Raw genomic sequence first — 17,393 nt, 5'->3', positions numbered from 1 at the left:
ACATTAGCCAAGACACCTTAGCCAAGACACCTTAGCCAAGACACATTAGCCAAGACACCTTAGCCAAGACACCTTAGCCAAGACACCTTAGCCAAGGCACCTTAGCCAAGACACCTTAGCCAAGACACCTTAGCCAAGACACCTTAGCCCAGACACCTTAGCCGAGACACATTAGCCAAGACACCTTAGCCAAGACACCTTAGACAAGACACCTTAGCCAAGACACCTTAGCCAAGACACCTTAGCCGAGACACATTAGCCAAGACACCTTAGCCAAGACACCTTAGCCAAGACACCTTAGCCAAGACACCTTAGCCAAGACACATTAGCCAAGACACCTTAGCCAAGACACATTAGCCGAGACACATTAGCCAAGACACCTTAGCCAAGACACCTTAGCCAAGACACCTTAGCCAAGACACCTTAGCCAAGACACCTTAGCCAAGACACCTTAGCCAAGACACCTTAGCCGAGACACATTAGCCAAGACACCTTAGCCAAGACACCTTAGCCAAGACACCTTAGCCAAGACACCTTAGCCAAGACACATTAGCCAAGACACCTTAGCCAAGACACCTTAGCCAAGACACCTTAGCCAAGACACCTTAGCCAAGACACCTTAGCCAAGACACCTTAGCCGAGACACATTAGCCATGACACCTTAGCCAAGACACCTTAGCCAAGACACCTTAGCCAAGACACATTAGCCAAGACACCTTAGCCAAGACACATTAGCCAAGACACCTTAGCCAAGACACCTTAGCCAAGACACCTTAGCCAAGACACCTTAGCCAAGACACATTAGCCAAGACACCTTAGCCGAGACACATTAGCCAAGACACCTTAGCCAAGACACCTTAGCCAAGACACCTTAGCCAAGACACCTTAGCCAAGACACCTTAGCCAAGACACCTTAGCCAAGACACCTTAGCCAAGACACCTTAGCCGAGACACATTAGCCGAGACACATTAGCCAAGACACCTTAGCCAAGACACCTTAGCCAAGACACCTTAGCCAAGACACCTTAGCCGAGACACATTAGCCAAGACACCTTAGCCAAGACACCTTAGCCAAGACACCTTAGCCAAGACACCTTAGCCAAGACACATTAGCCAAGACACCTTAGCCAAGACACCTTAGCCAAGACACCTTAGCCAAGACACCTTAGCCAAGACACCTTAGCCAAGACACCTTAGCCGAGACACATTAGCCAAGACACCTTAGCCAAGACACCTTAGCCAAGACACCTTAGCCAAGACACATTAGCCAAGACACCTTAGCCAAGACACCTTAGCCAAGACACCTTAGCCAAGACACATTAGCCAAGACACCTTAGCCAAGACACCTTAGCCGAGACACATTAGCCAAGACACCTTAGCCAAGACACCTTAGCCAAGACACCTTAGCCAACACACATTAGCCAAGACACCTTAGCCAAGACACCTTAACCAAGACACCTTAGCCAAGACACATTACCCAAGACACATTACCCAAGACACCGTAGCCAAGACACATAAGCCAAGACACCTTAGCCAAGACAAATTAGCCAAGACACATTAGCCAAGACACTTTAGCCGAGACACATTAGCCAAGACACCTTAGCCAAGACACCTTAGCCAAGACACCTTAGCCAAGACACCTTAGCCAAGACACATTAGCCAAGACACATTAGCCAAGACACATTAGCCAAGACACCTTAGCCAAGACACCTTAGCCAAGACACCTTAGCCAAGACACCTTAGCCGAGACACATTAGCCAAGACACATTAGCCGAGACACATTAGCCAAGACACCTTAGCCAAGACACCTTAGCCAAGACACCTTAGCCAAGATACCTTAGCCAAGACACCTTAGCCAAGACACCTTAGCCAAGACACCTTAGCCAAGACACCTTAGCCAAGACACCTTAGCCGAGACACATTAGCCAAGACACCTTAGCCAAGACACCTTAGCCAAGACACCTTAGCCAAGACACATTAGCCAAGACACCTTAGCCAAGACACCTTAGCCAAGACACCTTAGCCAAGACACCTTAGCCAAGACACCTAAGCCAAGACACCTTAGCCGAGACACATTAGCCAAGACACCTTAGCCAAGACACCTTAGCCAAGACACCTTAGCCAAGACACATTAGCCAAGACACCTTAGCCAAGACACCTTAGCCAAGACACCTTAGCCAAGACACATTAGCCAAGACACCTTAGCCAAGACACCTTAGCCAAGACACCTTAGCCAAGACACCTTAGCCAAGACACATTAGCCAAGACACCTTAGCCAAGACACCTTAGCCAAGACACCTTAGCCAAGACACCTTAGCCAAGACACCTTAGCCAAGACACCTTAGCCGAGACACCTTAGCCAAGACACCTTAGCCAAGACAACTTAGCCAAGACACCTTAGCCAAGACACCTTAGCCGAGACACATTAGCCAAGACACCTTAGCCAAGACACCTTAGCCAAGACACCTTAGCCAAGACACATTAGCCAAGACACATTAGCCGAGACACATTAGCCAAGACACCTTAGCCAAGACACCTTAGCCAAGACACCTTAGCCAAGACACCTTAGCCGAGACACATTAGCCAAGACACATTAGCCGAGACACATTAGCCAAGACACCTTAGCCAAGACACCTTAGCCAAGACACCTTAGCCAAGACACCTTAGCCAAGATACCTTAGCCAAGACACCTTAGCCAAGACACCTTAGCCAAGACACCTTAGCCAAGACACATTAGCCAAGACACCTTAGCCAAGACACCTTAGCCAAGACACCTTAGCCGAGACACATTAGCCAAGACACCTTAGCCAAGACACCTTAGCCAAGACACCTTAGCCAAGACACATTAGCCAAGACACCTTAGCCAAGACACCTTAGCCAAGACACCTTAGCCAAGACACCTTAGCCAAGACACCTTAGCCAAGACACCTTAGCCAAGACACCTTAGCCCAGACACCTTAGCCGAGACACATTAGCCAAGACACCTTAGCCAAGACACCTTAGCCAAGACACCTTAGCCAAGACACCTTAGCCAAGACACATTAGCCAAGACACCTTAGCCAAGACACTTTAGCCAAGACACCTTAGCCAAGACACCTTAGCCGAGACACATTAGCCAAGACACCTTAGCCAAGACACCTTAGCCAAGACACCTTAGCCAAGAAACCTTAGCCAAGACACCTTAGCCAAGACACCTTAGCCAAGACACCTTAGCCAAGACACCTTAGCCAAGACACTTTAGCCGAGACACATTAGCCAAGACACCTTAGCCAAGACACCTTAGCCGAGACACATTAGCCATGACACCTTAGCCAAGACACCTTAGCCGAGACACATTAGCCAAGACACCTTAGCCAAGACACCTTAGCCAAGACACCTTAGCCAAGACACCTTAGCCAAGACACCTTAGCCGAGACACCTTAGCCAAGACACCTTAGCCAAGACACCTTAGCCAAGACAACTTAGCCAAGACACCTTAGCCAAGACACCTTAGCCGAGACACATTAGCCGAGACACATTAGCCAAGACACCTTAGCCAAGACACCTTAGCCAAGACACCTTAGCCAAGACACCTTAGCCAAGACACATTAGCCAAGACACCTTAGCCAAGACACCTTAGCCAAGACACCTTAGCCAAGACACCTTAGCCGAGACACATTAGCCAAGACACCTTAGCCAAGACACCTTAGCCAAGACACCTTAGCCAAGACACATTAGCCAAGACACCTTAGCCAAGACACCTTAGCCAAGACACCTTAGCCAAGACACCTTAGCCAAGACACCTTAGCCAAGACACATTAGCCAAGACACCTTAGCCAAGACACTTTAGCCAAGACACCTTAGCCAAGACACCTTAGCCGAGACACATTAGCCAAGACACCTTAGCCAAGACACCTTAGCCAAGACACCTTAGCCAAGAAACCTTTGCCAAGACACCTTAGCCAAGACACCTTAGCCAAGACACCTTAGCCAAGACACCTTAGCCAAGACACTTTAGCCGAGACACATTAGCCAAGACACCTTAGCCAAGACACCTTAGCCGAGACACATTAGCCAAGACACCTTAGCCAAGACACCTTAGCCGAGACACCTTAGCCAAGACACATTAGCCAAGACACCTTAGCCAAGACACCTTAGCCAAGACACCTTAGCCAAGACACATTAGCCAAGACACCTTAGCCAAGACACCTTAGCCAAGACACCTTAGCCAAGACACCTTAGCCAAGACACCTTAGCCAAGACACCTTAGCCAAGACACCTTAGCCCAGACACCTTAGCCGAGACACATTAGCCAAGACACCTTAGCCAAGACACCTTAGCCAAGACACCTTAGCCAAGACACCTTAGCCAAGACACCTTAGCCAAGACACCTTAGCCGAGACACATTAGCCAAGACACCTTAGCCAAGACACCTTAGCCAAGACACCTTAGCCAAGACACCTTAGCCAAGACACATTAGCCAAGACACCTTAGCCAAGACACATTAGCCGAGACACATTAGCCAAGACACCTTAGCCAAGACACCTTAGCCAAGACACCTTAGCCAAGACACCTTAGCCAAGACACCTTAGCCAAGACACCTTAGCCAAGACACCTTAGCCAAGACACCTTAGCCGAGACACATTAGCCAAGACACCTTAGCCAAGACACCTTAGCCAAGACACCTTAGCCAAGACACCTTAGCCAAGACACCTTAGCCAAGACACCTTAGCCAAGACACCTTAGCCAAGACACCTTAGCCAAGACACTTTAGCCAAGACACCTTAGCCAAGACACCTTAGCCAAGACACCTTAGCCAAGACACCTTAGCCAAGACACCTTAGCCAAGACACCTTAGCCAAGACACCTTAGCCCAGACACCTTAGCCAAGACATCTTAGCCAAGAAACCTTAGCCAAGACACCTTAGCCAAGACACCTTAGCCAAGACACCTTAGCCAAGACACCTTAGCCAAGACACTTTAGCCGAGACACATTAGCCAAGACACCTTAGCCAAGACACCTTAGCCGAGACACATTAGCCAAGACACCTTAGCCAAGACACCTTAGCCGAGACACATTAGCCAAGACACCTTAGCCAAGACACCTTAGCCAAGACACCTTAGCCAAGACACATTAGCCAAGACACCTTAGCCAAGACACCTTAGCCAAGACACCTTAGCCAAGACACATTAGCCAAGACACCTTAGCCAAGACACCTTAGCCAAGACACCTTAGCCAAGACACCTTAGCCAAGACACCTTAGCCAAGACACCTTAGCCAAGACACCTTAGCCCAGACACCTTAGCCGAGACACATTAGCCAAGACACCTTAGCCAAGACACCTTAGCCAAGACACCTTAGCCAAGACACCTTAGCCAAGACACCTTAGCTGAGACACATTAGCCAAGACACCTTAGCCAAGACACCTTAGCCAAGACACCTTAGCCAAGACACCTTAGCCAAGACACCTTAGCCGAGACACCTTAGCCAAGACACCTTAGCCAAGACAACTTAGCCAAGACACCTTAGCCAAGACACCTTAGCCGAGACACATTAGCCGAGACACATTAGCCAAGACACCTTAGCCAAGACACCTTAGCCAAGACACCTTAGCCAAGACACCTTAGCCAAGACACCTTAGCCGAGACACCTTAGCCAAGACACCTTAGCCAAGACACCTTAGCCAAGACACCTTAGCCAAGACACATTAGCCAAGACACCTTAGCCAAGACACCTTAGCCAAGACACCTTAGCCAAGACACCTTAGCCAAGACACCTTAGCCGAGACACATTAGCCAAGACACCTTAGCCAAGACACCTTAGCCAAGACACCTTAGCCAAGACACATTAGCCAAGACACCTTAGCCAAGACACCTTAGCCAAGACACCTTAGCCAAGACACCTTAGAGAAGACACCTTAGCCAAGACACCTTAGCCAAGACACATTAGCCAAGACACCTTAGCCAAGACACTTTAGCCAAGACACCTTAGCCAAGACACCTTAGCCGAGACACATTAGCCAAGACACCTTAGCCAAGACACCTTAACCAAGACACCTTAGCCAAGAAACCTTAGCCAAGACACCTTAGCCAAGACACCTTAGCCAAGACACCTTAGCCAAGACACCTTAGCCAAGACACTTTAGCCGAGACACATTAGCCAAGACACCTTAGCCAAGACACCTTAGCCGAGACACATTAGCCAAGACACCTTAGCCAAGACACCTTAGCCGAGACACCTTAGCCAAGACACCTTAGCCAAGACACCTTAGCCAAGACACATTAGCCAAGATACCTTAGCCAAGACACCTTAGCCAAGACACCTTAGCCAAGACACATTAGCCAAGACACCTTAGCCAAGACACCTTAGCCAAGACACCTTAGCCAAGACACCTTAGCCAAGACACCTTAGCCAAGAAACCTTAGCCCAGACACCTTAGCCGAGACACATTAGCCAAGACACCTTAGCCAAGACACCTTAGCCAAGACACCTTAGCCAAGACACCTTAGCCAAGACACCTTAGCCAAGACACCTTAGCCAAGACACCTTAGCCAAGACACCTTAGCCGAGACACCTTAGCCGAGACACATTAGCCAAGACACCTTAGCCAAGACACATTAGCCAAGACACCTTAGCCAAGACACCTTAGCCAAGACACCTTAGCCAAGACACCTTAGCCGAGACACATTAGCCAAGACACCTTAGCCAAGACACCTTAGCCAAGACACCTTAGCCAAGACACATTAGCCAAGACACCTTAGCCAAGACACCTTAGCCAAGACACCTTAGCCAAGACACATTAGCCAAGACACCTTAGCCAAGACACCTTAGCCAAGACACCTTAGCCAAGACACCTTAGCCAAGACACCTTAGCCAAGACACATTAGCCAAGACACCTTAGCCAAGACACATTAGCCAAGACACCTTAGCCAAGACACCTTAGCCAAGACACCTTAGCCAAGACACCTTAGCCAAGACACCTTAGCCAAGACACATTAGCCAAGACACCTTAGCCAAGACACCTTAGCCAAGACACCTTAGCCAAGACACATTAGCCAAGACACCTTAGCCAAGACACCTTAGCCAAGACACCTTAGCCAAGACACATTAGCCGAGACACATTAGCCAAGACACCTTAGCCAAGACACATTAGCCGAGACACATTAGCCAAGACACATTAGCCAAGACACATTAGCCAAGACACCTTAGCCAAGACACCTTAGCCAAGACACCTTAGCCAAGACACATTAGCCGAGACACATTAGCCAAGACACCTTAGCCAAGACACATTAGCCGAGACACATTAGCCAAGACACATTAGCCAAGACACCTTAGCCAAGACACCTTAGCCAAGACACCTTAGCCAAGACACATTAGCCAAGACACCTTAGCCAAGACACATTAGCCGAGACACATTAGCCAAGACACCTTAGCCAAGACACCTTAGCCAAGACACCTTAGCCAAGACACCTTAGCCAAGACACCTTAGCCAAGACACCTTAGCCAAAACACCTTAGCCGAGACACCTTAGCCAAGACACCTTAGCCAAGACACATTAGCCAAGACACCTTAGCCAAGACACCTTAGCCAAGACACCTTAGCCAAGACACCTTAGCCGAGACACATTAGCCAAGACACCTTAGCCAAGACACCTTAGCCAAGACACCTTAGCCAAGACACATTAGCCAAGACACCTTAGCCAAGACACCTTAGCCAAGACACCTTAGCCAAGACACATTAGCCAAGACACCTTAGCCAAGACACCTTAGCCAAGACACCTTAGCCAAGACACCTTAGCCAAGACACATTAGCCAAGACACATTAGCCGAGACACATTAGCCAAGACACCTTAGCCAAGACACCTTAGCCGAGACACATTAGCCAAGACACATTAGCCAAGACACCTTAGCCAAGACACCTTAGCCAAGACACCTTAGCCAAGACACATTAGCCAAGACACCTTAGCCAAGACACATTAGCCGAGACACATTAGCCAAGACACCTTAGCCAAGACACCTTAGCCAAGACACCTTAGCCAAGACACCTTAGCCAAGACACCTTAGCCAAGACACCTTAGCCAAGACACCTTAGCCGAGACACATTAGCCAAGACACCTTAGCCAAGACACCTTAGCCAAGACACCTTAGCCAAGACACCTTAGCCAAGACACATTAGCCAAGACACCTTAGCCAAGACACCTTAGCCAAGACACTTTAGCCAAGACACCTTAGCCAAGACACCTTAGCCAAGACACCTTAGCCAAGACACCTTAGCCAAGACACCTTAGCCAAGACACCTTAGCTAAGACACCTTAGCCCAGACACCTTAGCCAAGACATCTTAGCCAAGAAACCTTAGCCAAGACACCTTAGCCAAGACACCTTAGCCAAGACACCTTAGCCAAGACACCTTAGCCAAGACACTTTAGCCGAGACACATTAGCCAAGACACCTTAGCCAAGACACCTTAGCCGAGACACATTAGCCAAGACACCTTAGCCAAGACACCTTAGCCGAGACACATTAGCCAAGACACCTTAGCCAAGACACCTTAGCCAAGACACCTTAGCCAAGACACATTAGCCAAGACACCTTAGCCAAGACACCTTAGCCAAGACACCTTAGCCAAGACACATTAGCCAAGACACCTTAGCCAAGACACCTTAGCCAAGACACCTTAGCCAAGACACCTTAGCCAAGACACCTTAGCCAAGACACCTTAGCCAAGACACCTTAGCCCAGACACCTTAGCCGAGACACATTAGCCAAGACACCTTAGCCAAGACACCTTAGCCAAGACACCTTAGCCAAGACACCTTAGCCAAGACACATTAGCCGAGACACCTTAGCCAAGACACCTTAGCCGAGACACATTAGCCGAGACACATTAGCCAAGACACCTTAGCCAAGACACCTTAGCCAAGACACCTTAGCCAAGACACCTTAGCCAAGACACATTAGCCAAGACACCTTAGCCAAGACACCTTAGCCAAGACACCTTAGCCAAGACACCTTAGCCAAGACACATTAGCCGAGACACATTAGCCAAGACACCTTAGCCAAGACACCTTAGCCAAGACACCTTAGCCAAGACACCTTAGCCAAGACACCTTAGCCAAGACACATTAGCCAAGACACCTTAGCCAAGACACCTTAGCCAAGACACTTTAGCCAAGACACCTTAGCCAAGACACCTTAGCCAAGACACATTAGCCAAGACACATTAGCCAAGACACCTTAGCCAAGACACCTTAGCCAAGACACCTTAGCCAAGACACATTAGCCAAGACACCTTAGCCAAGACACCTTAGCCAAGACACCTTAGCCAAGACACCTTAGCCAAGACACCTTAGCCAAGACACCTTAGCCCAGACACCTAAGCCGAGACACATTAGCCAAGACACCTTAGCCAAGACACCTTAGCCAAGACACCTTAGCCAAGACACCTTAGCCAAGACACCTTAGCCAAGACACATTAGCCAAGACACCTTAGCCAAGACACATTAGCCAAGACACATTAGCCAAGACACATTAGCCGAGACACATTAGCCAAGACACCTTAGCCAAGACACCTTAGCCAAGACACCTTAGCCAAGACACCTTAGCCAAGACACCTTAGCCAAGACACCTTAGCCAAGACACCTTAGCCGAGACACCTTAGCCAAGACACCTTAGCCAAGACACATTAGCCAAGACACCTTAGCCAAGACACCTTAACCAAGACACCTTAGCCAAGACACCTTAGCCAAGACACCTTAGCCAAGACACCTTAGCCGAGACACATTAGCCAAGACACCTTAGCCAAGACACCTTAGCCAAGACACCTTAGCTGAGACACATTAGCCAAGACACCTTAGCCAAGACACCTTAGCCAAGACACCTTAGCCAAGACACATTAGCCAAGACACCTTAGCCAAGACACCTTAGCCAAGACACCTTAGCCAAGACACATTAGCCAAGACACATTAGCCGAGACACATTAGCCAAGACACCTTAGCCAAGACACCTTAGCCAAGACACCTTAGCCAAGACACATTAGCCAAGACACCTTAGCCAAGACACCTTAGCCAAGACACCTTAGCCAAGACACCTTAGCCAAGACACCTTAGCCAAGACACCTTAGCCGAGACACATTAGCCAAGACACCTTAGCCAAGACACCTTAGCCAAGACACCTTAGCCAAGACACCTTAGCCAAGACACCTTAGCCAAGACACATTAGCCAAGACACCTTAGCCAAGACACCTTAGCCAAGACACTTTAGCCAAGACACCTTAGCCAAGACACCTTAGCCAAGACACCTTAGCCAAGACACATTAGCCAAGACACATTAGCCGAGACACATTAGCCAAGACACCTTAGCCAAGACACCTTAGCCAAGACACCTTAGCCAAGACACCTTAGCCAAGACACCTTAGCCGAGACACATTAGCCAAGACACCTTAGCCAAGACACCTTAGCCAAGACACCTTAGCCAAGACACCTTAGCCAAGACACCTTAGCCAAGACACTTTAGCCGAGACACATTAGCCAAGACACCTTAGCCAAGACACCTTAGCCGAGACACATTAGCCAAGACACCTTAGCCAAGACACCTTAGCCGAGACACATTAGCCAAGACACCTTAGCCAAGACACCTTAGCCAAGACACCTTAGCCAAGACACATTAGCCAAGACACCTTAGCCAAGACACCTTAGCCAAGACACCTTAGCCAAGACACATTAGCCAAGACACCTTAGCCAAGACACCTTAGCCAAGACACCTTAGCCAAGACACCTTAGCCAAGACACCTTAGCCAAGACACCTTAGCAAAGACACCTTAGCCCAGACACCTTAGCCGAGACACATTAGCCAAGACACCTTAGCCAAGACACCTTAGCCAAGACACCTTAGCCAAGACACCTTAGCCAAGACACCTTAGCCAAGACACCTTAGCCGAGACACATTAGCCAAGACACCTTAGCCAAGACACCTTAGCCAAGACACCTTAGCCAAGACACCTTAGCCAAGACACATTAGCCAAGACACCTTAGCCAAGACACATTAGCCGAGACACATTAGCCAAGACACCTTAGCCAAGACACCTTAGCCAAGACACCTTAGCCAAGACACCTTAGCCAAGACACCTTAGCCAAGACACCTTAGCCAAGACACCTTAGCCGAGACACATTAGCCAAGACACCTTAGCCAAGACACTTTAGCCAAGACACCTTAGCCAAGACACCTTAGCCAAGACACCTTAGCCAAGACACCTTAGCCGAGACACATTAGCCAAGACACCTTAGCCAAGACACCTTAGCCAAGACACCTTAGCCAAGACACCTTAGCCAAGACACCTTAGCCAAGACACCTTAGCCAAGACACATTAGCCAAGACACCTTAGCCAAGACACATTAGCCGAGACACATTAGCCAAGACACCTTAGCCAAGACACCTTAGCCAAGACACCTTAGCCAAGACACCTTAGCCAAGACACCTTAGCCAAGACACCTTAGCCAAGACACCTTAGCCAAGACACCTTAGCCGAGACACATTAGCCAAGACACCTTAGCCAAGACACCTTAGCCAAGACACCTTAGCCAAGACACCTTAGCCAAGACACCTTAGCCAAGACACCTTAGCCAAGACACCTTAGCCGAGACACATTAGCCAAGACACCTTAGCCAAGACACATTAGCCAAGACACCTTAGCCAAGACACCTTAGCCAAGACACCTTAGCCAAGACACCTTAGCCAAGACACCTTAGCCAAGACACCTTAGCCAAGACACCTTAGCCAAGACACCTTAGCCAAGACACATTAGCCAAGACACCTTAGCCGAGACACATTAGCCAAGACACCTTAGCCAAGACACCTTAGCCAAGACACCTTAGCCAAGACACCTTAGCCAAGACACCTTAGCCAAGACACCTTAGCCGAGACACCTTAGCCAAGACACCTTAGCCAAGACAACTTAGCCAAGACACCTTAGCCAAGACACCTTAGCCAAGACACCTTAGCCAAGACACCTTAGCCAAGACACCTTAGCCAAGACACATTAGCCAAGACACCTTAGCCAAGACACCTTAGCCAAGACACCTTAGCCAAGACACCTTAGCCAAGACACATTAGCCAAGACACCTTAGCCAAGACACATTAGCCGAGACACATTAGCCAAGACACCTTAGCCAAGACACCTTAGCCAAGACACCTTAGCCAAGACACCTTAGCCAAGACACATTAGCCAAGACACCTTAGCCAAGACACATTAGCCGAGACACATTAGCCGAGACACCTTAGCCAAGACACCTTAGCCAAGACACCTTAGCCAAGACACCTTAGCCAAGACACCTTAGCCAAGACACCTTAGCCAAGACACCTTAGCCGAGACACATTAGCCAAGACACCTTAGCCAAGACACATTAGCCAAGACACCTTAGCCAAGACACATTAGCCAAGACACCTTAGCCAAGACACCTTAGCCAAGACACCTTAGCCAAGACACCTTAGCCAAGACACCTTAGCCAAGACACCTTAGCCGAGACACATTAGCCAAGACACCTTAGCCAAGACACCTTAGCCAAGACACCTTAGCCAAGACACATTAGCCAAGACACCTTAGCCAAGACACCTTAGCCAAGACACCTTAGCCAAGACACCTTAGCCAAGACACCTTAGCCAAGACACCTTAGCCAAGACACCTTAGCCCAGACACCTTAGCCGAGACACATTAGCCAAGACACCTTAGCCAAGACACCTTAGCCAAGACACCTTAGCCAAGACACCTTAGCCAAGACACATTAGCCAAGACACCTTAGCCAAGACACCTTAGCCAAGACACATTAGCCAAGACACCTTAGCCAAGACACCTTAGCCAAGACACCTTAGCCAAGACACCTTAGCCAAGACACCTTAGCCAAGACACCTTAGCCAAGACACCTTAGCCAAGACACCTTAGCCCAGACACCTTAGCCGAGACACATTAGCCAAGACACCTTAGCCAAGACACCTTAGCCAAGACACCTTAGCCAAGACACCTTAGCCAAGACACCTTAGCCAAGACACCTTAGCCAAGACACCTTAGCCAAGACACCTTAGCCCAGACACCTTAGCCGAGACACATTAGCCAAGACACCTTAGCCAAGACACCTTAGCCAAGACACCTTAGCCAAGACACATTAGCCAAGACACCTTAGCCAAGACACCTTAGCCGAGACACATTAGCCAAGACACCTTAGCCAAGACACCTTAGCCAAGACACCTTAGCCAAGACACCTTAGCCAAGACACATTAGCCAAGACACCTTAGCCAAGACACCTTAGCCAAGACACCTTAGCCGAGACACATTAGCCAAGACACCTTAGCCAAGACACATTAGCCAAGACACCTTAGCCAAGACACCTTAGCCAAGACACCTTAGCCAAGACACCTTAGCCAAGACACATTAGCCAAGACACCTTAGCCAAGACACCTTAGCCAAAACACCTTAGCCAAGACACCTTAGCCAAGACACATTAGCCAAGACACATTAGCCGAGACACATTAGCCAAGACACCTTAGCCAAGACACCTTAGCCAAGACACCTTAGCCAAGACACCTTAGCCAAGACACCATAGCCAAGACACCTTAGCCGAGACACCTTAGCCAAGACACCTTAGCCAAGACAACTTAGCCAAGACACCTTAGCCAAGACACCTTAGCCGAGACACATTAGCCGAGACACATTAGCCAAGACACCTTAGCCAAGACACCTTAGCCAAGACACCTTAGCCAAGACACCTTAGCCAAGACACATTAGCCAAGACACCTTAGCCAAGACACCTTAGCCAAGACACCTTAGCCAAGACACCTTAGCCAAGACACCTTAGCCAAGACACATTAGCCAAGACACCTTAGCCAAGACACATTAGCCGAGACACATTAGCCAAGACACCTTAGCCAAGACACCTTAGCCAAGACACCTTAGCCAAGACACCTTAGCCAAGACACATTAGCCAAGACACCTTAGCCAAGACACATTAGCCGAGACACATTAGCCAAGACACCTTAGCCAAGACACCTTAGCCGAGACACCTTAGCCAAGACACCTTAGCCAAGACACCTTAGCCAAGACACCTTAGCCAAGACACCTTAGCCGAGACACATTAGTCAAGACACCTTAGCCAAGACACATTAGCCAAGACACCTTAGCCAAGACACCTTAGCCAAGACACCTTAGCCAAGACACCTTAGCCAAGACACCTTAGCCGAGACACATTAGCCAAGACACCTTAGCCAAGACACCTTAGCCAAGACACCTTAGCCAAGACACATTAGCCAAGACACCTTAGCCAAGACACCTTAGCCAAGACACCTTAGCCAAGACACATTAGCCAAGACACCTTAGCCAAGACACCTTAGCCAAGACACCTTAGCCAAGACACCTTAGCCAAGACACATTAGCCAAGACACATTAGCCGAGACACATTAGCCAAGACACCTTAGCCAAGACACCTTAGCCAAGACACCTTAGCCAAGACACCTTAGCCAAGACACCTTAGCCAAGACACCTTAGCCGAGACACCTTAGCCAAGACACCTTAGCCAAGACAACTTAGCCAAGACACCTTAGCCAAGACACCTTAGCCGAGACACATTAGCCGAGACACATTAGCCAAGACACCTTAGCCAAGACACCTTAGCCAAGACACCTTAGCCAAGACACCTTAGCCAAGACACATTAGCCAAGACACATTAGCCAAGACACCTTAGCCAAGACACCTTAGCCAAGACACCTTAGCCAAGACACCTTAGCCAAGACACCTTAGCCGAGACACATTAGCCAAGACACCTTAGCCAAGACACCTTAGCCAAGACACCTTAGCCAAGACACCTTAGCCAAGACACCTTAGCCAAGACACATTAGCCAAGACACCTTAGCCAAGACACCTTAGCCAAGACACTTTAGCCAAGACACCTTAGCCAAGACACCTTAGCCAAGACACCTTAGCCAAGACACCTTAGCCAAGACACATTAGCCAAGACACCTTAGCCAAGACACCTTAGCCAAGACACCTTAGCCAAGACACATTAGCCAAGACACCTTAGCCAAGACACCTTAGACAAGACACCTTAGCCAAGACACCTTAGCCAAGACACCTTAGCCAAGACACCTTAGCCAAGACACCTTAGCCCAGACACCTTAGCCGAGACACATTAGCCAAGACACCTTAGCCAAGACACCTTAGCCAAGACACCTTAGCCAAGACACCTTAGCCAAGACACCTTAGCCAAGACACCTTAGCCGAGACACATTAGCCAAGACACCTTAGCCAAGACACCTTAGCCAAGACACCTTAGCCAAGACACCTTAGCCAAGACACCTTAGCCAAGACACTTTAGCCGAGACACATTAGCCAGGACACCTTAGCCAAGACACCTTAGCCGAGACACATTAGCCAAGACACCTTAGCCAAGACACCTTAGCCGAGACACATTAGCCAAGACACCTTAGCCAAGACACCTTAGCCAAGACACCTTAGCCAAGACACATTAGCCAAGACACCTTAGCCAAGACACCTTAGCCAAGACACATTAGCCAAGACACATTAGCCAAGACACCTTAGCCAAGACACCTTAGCCAAGACACCTTAGCCAAGACACCTTAGCCAAGACACCTTAGCCAAGACACCTTAGCCAAGACACCTTAGCCAAGACACCTTAGCCGAGACACATTAGCCAAGACACCTTAGCCAAGACACCTTAGCCAAGACACCTTAGCCAAGACACCTTAGCCAAGACACCTTAGCCAAGACACCTTAGCCGAGACACATTAGCCAAGACACCTTAGCCAAGACACCTTAGCCAAGACACCTTAGCCAAGACACCTTAGCCAAGACACATTAGCCAAGACACCTTAGCCAAGACACATTAGCCGAGACACATTAGCCAAGACACCTTAGCCAAGACACCTTAGCCAAGACACCTTAGCCAAGACACCTTAGCCAAGACACCTTAGCCAAGACACCTTAGCCAAGACACCTTAGCCAAGACACCTTAGCCAAGACACCTTAGCCGAGACACATTAGCCAAGACACCTTAGCCAAGACACCTTAGCCAAGACACCTTAGCCAAGACACCTTAGCCAAGACACCTTAGCCGAGACACATTAGCCAAGACACCTTAGCCAAGACACATTAGCCAAGACACCTTAGCCAAGACACCTTAGCCGAGACACCTTAGCCAAGACACCTTAGCCAAGACACCTTAGCCAAGACACCTTAGCCGAGACACATAAGCCAAGACACCTTAGCCAAGACACCTTAGCCAAGACACCTTAGCCAAGACACATTAGCCAAGACACCTTAGCCAAGACACCTTAGCCAAGACACCTTAGCCAAGACACATTAGCCAAGACACCTTAGCCAAGACACCTTAGCCAAGACACCTTAGCCAAGACACATTAGCCGAGACACATTAGCCAAGACACCTTAGCCAAGACACATTAGCCGAGACACATTAGCCAAGACACATTAGCCAAGACACCTTAGCCAAGACACCTTAGCCGAGACACATTAGCCAAGACACCTTAGCCAAGACACCTTAGCCAAGACACCTTAGCCAACACACATTAGCCAAGACACCTTAGCCAAGACACCTTAGCCAAGACACCTTAGCCAAGACACATTAGCCAAGACACCTTAGCCAAGACACCTTAGCCAAGACACCTTAGCCAAGACACATTAGCCAAGACACCTTAGCCAAGACACCTTAGCCAAGACACCTTAGCCAAGACACATTAGCCGAGACACATTAGCCAAGACACCTTAGCCAAGACACCTTAGCCAAGACACCTTAGCCAAGACACCTTAGCCAAGACACATTAGCCAAGACACCTTAGCCAAGACACATTAGCCGAGACACATTAGCCAAGACACATTAGCCAAGACACCTTAGCCAAGACACCTTAGCCGAGACACATTAGCCAAGACACCTTAGCCAAGACACCTTAGCCGAGACACATTAGCCAAGACACCTTAGCCAAGACACCTTAGCCAAGACACCTTAGCCAAGACACATTAGCCAAGACACCTTAGCCAAGACACCTTAGCCAAGACACATTAGCCAAGACACCTTAGCCAAGACACCTTAGCCAAGACACCTTAGCCAAGACACATTAGCCGAGACACATTAGCCAAGACACCTTAGCCAAGACACCTTAGCCAAGACACCTTAGCCAAGACACCTTAGCCAAGACACATTAGCCAAGACACCTTAGCCAAGACACATTAGCCGAGACACATTAGCCAAGACACATTAGCCAAGACACCTTAGCCAAGACACCTTAGCCGAGACACATTAGCCAAGACACCTTAGCCAAGACACCTTAGCCAAGACACCTTAGCCAAGACACATTAGCCAAGACACCTTAGCCAAGACACCTTAGCCAAGACACCTT

At 49.0% G+C, this 17,393-nt stretch overlaps 1 long non-coding RNA gene across 5 annotated transcripts in view; it reads right to left on the bottom strand.

The window, feature by feature from the left end:
* Positions 1-5,052: 5,052 nt before the first annotated feature.
* The window catches only part of LOC125774348 (uncharacterized), a 31,407-nt gene continuing 19,066 nt past the window's right edge, over positions 5,053-17,393 (bottom strand). For 4 of the 5 annotated variants that reach the window (XR_007420828.1, XR_007420829.1, XR_007420830.1 and 1 more), the window contains exons 2-3: positions 12,757-13,582; positions 5,053-5,448 (exon numbers count right to left, since the gene is read on the bottom strand). This is a non-coding gene — a long non-coding RNA (uncharacterized LOC125774348). The remainder of the gene's footprint in view (positions 5,449-12,756; positions 13,583-17,393) is intronic. The other variant, XR_007420827.1, reaches the window with a different exon arrangement.

The sequence above is a fragment of the Anopheles funestus genome, unplaced genomic scaffold (genome assembly GCF_943734845.2).
Source record: "Anopheles funestus unplaced genomic scaffold, idAnoFuneDA-416_04 scaffold_94_ctg1, whole genome shotgun sequence".
Classification (NCBI taxonomy): Eukaryota; Metazoa; Arthropoda; class Insecta; order Diptera; family Culicidae; genus Anopheles; species Anopheles funestus.
The sequence above is the reverse complement of the archived record's forward strand: the minus strand, read 5'-3'. Positions and strand labels throughout refer to the sequence as shown.